The 5,383-nt window shown below is 47.3% G+C and overlaps 1 long non-coding RNA gene and 1 other non-coding gene across 2 annotated transcripts; one reads left to right on the top strand and one right to left on the bottom strand.

Moving 5' to 3' along the window:
- The first annotated feature begins 1,272 nt into the window (after window positions 1–1,272).
- On the top strand, window positions 1,273–1,345 carry TRNAE-UUC (transfer RNA glutamic acid (anticodon UUC)). Its single transcript has one exon. It is a non-coding gene; the product is annotated as a tRNA-Glu (tRNA).
- Window positions 1,346–1,875: 530 nt separating this feature from the next.
- LOC129656238 (uncharacterized) lies at window positions 1,876–4,369 on the bottom strand. Its single transcript, XR_008716287.1, has 3 exons — window positions 4,301–4,369; window positions 3,880–4,017; window positions 1,876–2,179 (listed from the first exon to the last, which is right to left on the bottom strand). It is a non-coding gene; the product is annotated as an uncharacterized LOC129656238 (long non-coding RNA).
- Between the last annotated feature and the right edge of the window lie 1,014 nt (window positions 4,370–5,383).

Below are 5,383 nucleotides of genomic sequence, written 5' to 3'. Positions count from 1 at the left end.
TGGGAAGGCACATTTCCCAATAAACCTTGGGCCACCACTGGGTCTCAGTCAGGGACAGTCAGTTTCCAGAGAACTCAATCAAAAGCATGTTGGTAAACCTGCTCAAGCTATCAGTTCAGATGTACCTCTGCCCCACTGTGCCATGGAGGCAGTTTCTCAAAGGAAGCAAAGGTGTTTTTCCATTGAGTTGTAAAATTTTATTAAATATTTATTAAAGGCTCAAAAGGTTTAATATGTATATACTCTTTATAAGAGGAATCCCAGTTTTACAGGTACTGTTGTTGCATAGGGCTTCCCAAGTGGCTCAGTGGTAAAGAATCCACCTGCCAATGCAGGAGACAGAGGAAACAGGTTCAACTCCCTATTAGGGAAGATTCCCTGGAGGAGGAAATGCTAACCCACTCCAGTATTCTTGTCTGAAAAAAGTCCACAGACAGAGGAGCTACAGTTCCTGAGGTTGCAAAGAATCAAACACAACTGAGCACACACACACTTTGCTGCATAACCAACAAGCCCACACTTAATGGGAACAACAGCTGTTTTCTCATGTTCAGGGATTCCATGGGCATTGGACAGGGCAGGGCAAGGATGCCATCCTCTGTCGCACAGTGTCTGAGGACTCAGCTAACAAGATTCCAACTGCTGGGGCTGGGATCTTCCAGAGATTCCTTCTCTCACACACATCTGGTGCCTAGGCTAGGATGACTCAAAAGTTGGGTTGGGCCAGGATTACCGTGGCCTCTCCGTGTGACTTTGCTGTGTTTCAAATGGGAGAATCTTGAGAGGGTGCTTTCCGAAAATCCGCCGTAGAAGCTGCAGGAATCTTTATGATCTGGCCTCAGAAGTCACATATCATCATTCTTGCTGTATACTCCAGTGGTCAAAGCTTCACAGTTTCTCCCAGATTTCACATGGGAGAACTTGATGGGATGAATATCAAAGACTTTGCAGCCCTCTGTTTTTTTAAACACCATGCGCCACTTGTAGGAATTTATCATAGGGAACTAATCCAAGTGCTGGAGATCTATGAGAAAGGAAGTTTGCCGCAACATTGTTTCTAATACAGAAAAACTGGAAACAATCTAAATGACCAAAGACTCAGGGGTTGGTTAAATAATTTGTGGTACAGAGTGTCAATACTATGAAATACCATTTAACTGTCATAAAAGATGATATAATATGACGGAATATGTTGCGAAATTGAAAAATGTGGTTGTAGAGAGAATATATAGTAAAATACTTTTTGATTTAAATAACAGAGTTTGGGGAAGTTCCCTGGTGGTCCAGTGTTTAGGACTTGGCTCTTTCACTGCTGTGGGCCCAGGTTCAATCCCTGGTCAGGGAACTAAGATCCCACAAGCAGGGTAACATGGCCAACAAAGAAAGAATAAGGTTTTTCTAAATTACAGAAATATTCAACAAACAAATTTTTTCTGTGCCAGCCCTGAGTTAGGCACTGTGTATACAGAGTAAATAAGAACTAGCTCCTTGCTATGGAAGAACTTAGAGTCTGAGGGTAAGGTTAGTAGTAGTAGTAGAGACAGATACATAAGAGGAAGGAGGTTTCTATTTGGTGACTTTCCAGAGGAGATGACACTTCAGTTGAGTTTTGAAATAAATTGGCCAGACAAATTAAGAGGGGAGGTGGCGTAGTCATGGAGATTGACCCCTACCCCGACATCTCTTCCACCAATAATAACCTCTTTTCTATTGTTGGTGACTGATTTAGAAATGGGCATGTATGCGATCCTGGCCAATGTGAGGTGAGGGAAGGTCTGCTAGGGGGCTTCTAAGAAGAGTTACCAAGTGCATAATAAAGAGACACTTGGCATGGTCTCTCTTTTTATTTAATTATTTACTTACTGGTTGCTCTGAGTCTTTGTTGCTCTGCACGGGCTTTCTCTAGTTGCGGTGAGTGGGGGCTACTCTTTGTTGTGATGCTCGGGCTTCTCATCGAAATGGCTTCTCTTATTGTGGAGCACGGGCTCCAGGCACGTGGGCTCAGTCGTTGTGGTGCACAGGCTTAATTGTTCTAAGGCATGTGGAATCTTCCCACACCAGGGATCAAATTCTTCATGGCTGAACCACCAGGGAAGTCCTCGGCATGGTCTCTTTTTCTTCTGGTGGATGTTGTCATGTCTAGGAGTGAAGTATGAGTCTACTATCACCTTCTTCCAACCTGGAGAGGATTCTATGTTAGAATGAATCTGATCCCAAGGGTTGCAGAGAAAAGAGACCAAAAACAGCTGACTCCATGTTTTTGAGCTGCTTATTGTATAGCGCCTAGCACCCATCATACCTCCATGCTAAGTGAAAGAAGGGATTTCCTGATTGTGTGAGCCAGTTTGAGACAAAGTGTTCTGTTACTTGGCACTGAGAATGGTAACTATTGCAGAAGAGCATTCTAGGCACCAGGGTGAGAGAGACTGGCTTGTAGTTCAGTGTGGCAGCAGGGGAAGTTGTATAGGAAGGAGGAATGTCAAGGGCTGTTGACAGAGAGGCTATCAGGGCCTGGTCTTGACAAGATTATGCCACCGAGGTTTCCAAGACTTCATCCTGAGGGCAATGGGGAGACAGCCAAGACTTATCAACAGTGAAGAGATGTGTTCAAATCTGTATCTTAGGAAAATCGCTCTAATAGATAAGAACAGTTTGCAGGAGAGACAGAGAGAGGGGGTGTGTGTGTTAGGGTAGGGAGATCATTTGGAAGACTTTGGGCAATGGCGGTGAGAGGGAGAGCGGGAGAAAGTCAGGACACATTAAGGAGTCAGAGGTGGGTGCCAGGCTGGGTGATGATCTGGCTGTGGTGGAGAAGAGAGGGGAAGAGGCAGCCTCCCAGGACTCAGGCTTGGGCATCTGGGAGAATGGTGGTGCCGTGTCCTGAGAAGGCAATGCCAGAAGAAGGTTTGTGTGGGTGTTTCCAAGCTTTGTTAAGAGCTTGGTTGTTAAGAGCATGATATGTACACGCTGCCTCAAGGTACTTGTAATGTAAGGAAGCTTGCTAAAGGTCGTCTCTCACCTTTCTTCTGATAACCATCTTTAAAAAATAAAAATTATTTGGCTGTGCTGGGTCTTAGTTGCATCACTCAGAATCTTCACTGAGGCATGTGAGATCTTTTGTTGCAGCATGTGGGCTCTTACTTGCGGCATGCGGGATCTAGTTCCCTCATCAGAGGTTGAACCTGCGTTGAGAGCCCTTAGCCACTGAGCCATCAGGCAAGTCCCTGATAACTATCTTGATTGGCTATGGGGAAGTATCCCTCCACCCCAGGATAGAGTCCTGGGGGCTTGCCATCATTGTGCTCAAAGGGTGGACCATGATCTAAGCCTGAACAATTAAATGTTTTCTTTGGAATCTGAACCTTGACCTGTCTCAAACAAAGTAATCAGTCATCCATCCCCCAAGATGAGGTTTTTGTCATCATCTGTGCTCCCAGGAACTTAGAGCCCGAGCAGAGCTTTTGTGCAAGAAGTATATTTGGGAAGGGATTCCAGGGAGCAGGAGAGAAAAACTGGGAAGAGAAATCTAAGCCAAAGGTTATCCCATTGTATGCTAAAGTCCACAAGGACTTTCTGAGGATTGGAGCAGGAGTCTTAGAACAGTCTGGAGGGGGTAAAGGGAAGAGTACCATATCCATTGGCTCCTGGCCTTACTGGGTAGAGAAGTTCACCACTGCGTCCCTGGGTGACCCCTGAATGCACGCTGAGCAAGTTCCCACAGGCACCACAGGTGGCAGCCCGAGAGAAGCTTGGAGCAGGATGTGAGAGGCTGAGGCGTGTCCCATTTTGAGACGGATTGTCAGTGCAAATCGGGTCAAAACCCAGGCAGAGAAGGGAGTCAGAGAGTGTGAGCCAGGCACAGAGAGGCCTGATACACACCTCGGAAGGCAGTCTGCTGGCTCCTGCTGCCAGTCTCCAGCACCACGCCCACGGTGTCCACTCCAGGCCTGACGGGCCACCTGCACGCCGCGTCAGAGCCTTTCAGTGCGCTCCTCTCCATCTCACATTCGTCTACTTCTGTCACGTAAGATAAAAAATGTTAATGGTTGCAGCGTGTGACATCACAGAGCGCAAACTCAAACACCGCTATAGAGCAAATAAGAAAACATTTTCCCGTGGTGTTTCTTGAAATGTCCCTTGGTAAAGCTGGAGGGCTGAGGTGTGTCTTCTGAGGGTGTGCCCCCCGCCCCTGGCATTGTCCTGCCTGAATCCATGAGAGCACTTGGACTCTTAAAGGGAAGGGGCCACCTACTCTTGCCCTTCTCACCCATGCTCCTGTCTGAGAACAGCAAGAACATACCTGTAACCCATCAACAGTCCCGGCTGGGTGTGCTCCCAGGCTCAAAGAGGATCCTCAGCGGACTGCAACTGAGAGTGGGCCTGTTTAGACCAAGGTGTTGGCCTGGGCGGGGGCAGGGGGCAGGGGGAAGGGAGTGGGGGGGTGGCTTCATGAGTTTATGGACACAAGATGGAATTACAGTGTAATTAAAATATATGAATTTCTCTTTGTGTGTGTATGTGCTTTGGATACACATTGAGCCAACTTTCTTCAGTAGAGATAGTAATGATGCTGACCAGGTATTGCTTTTAGGGAATCATGAAGAAAAGGCAGGGAGAGAAATATAAGCAAAGACTTGGAGTCTTGGAATAGGGTGGTGGGTTCATTTCCTCATTCTAGAGACATGAACTAATAATCCTAGGTACTGGCTAAAAAGACCCTGATGCTGGGAGGGATTGGGGGCAGGAGGAGAAGGGGACGATAGAGGACGAGATGGCTGGATGGCATCACCAACTCGATGGACAAGAGTTTGGGTAAACTCCGGGAGTTGGTGATGGACAGGGAGGCCTGGCGTGCTGCGATTCATGGGGTCGCAGAGTCAGACACAACTGAGCGACTGAACTGAACTGAACTGAACCCGTGCTCTATGTCTAATAAAGCTGACAAATATAAAGCTTAATAGGAAATAGTAAGAGTTAAAAGGATGTGTAAGGTATCACAGGGAATGAGAATTTTATTATGGGAAATCTAGAAAGACTGCCCAGAGAAGGAAGTGCTTGAGTGGGTCTTAAAGGATGGGGAGGAGTTTCCAGGCAGATGATGGCGGGACAGGACTGGGAGATGAGCAATCAGCACAGTACAATCACAGAGGTGTGAAGCAGTGTGGCTCAGAAGGCACTCCGTCAAAGGCCACTATAGTGGGACATCGCTGCTGCTTCTGCTGCTAAGTTGCTTCAGTTGTGTCCGACTCTGTGCAACCCCATAGACGGCAGCCCACCAGGCCCCGCCGTCCCTGGGATTCTCCAGGCAAGAACATTGGAGGGGGTTGCCATTTCCTCCTCCAATGCATGAAAGTGAAAAGTGAAAGTGAAGTCGCTCAGTCGT

This window comes from Bubalus kerabau, chromosome 6, assembly GCF_029407905.1.
Source record: "Bubalus kerabau isolate K-KA32 ecotype Philippines breed swamp buffalo chromosome 6, PCC_UOA_SB_1v2, whole genome shotgun sequence".
Classification (NCBI taxonomy): domain Eukaryota; kingdom Metazoa; phylum Chordata; class Mammalia; order Artiodactyla; family Bovidae; genus Bubalus; species Bubalus kerabau.
Note: the sequence above shows the minus strand (reverse complement) of the source record. Positions and strands in the feature narration are given on the sequence as shown.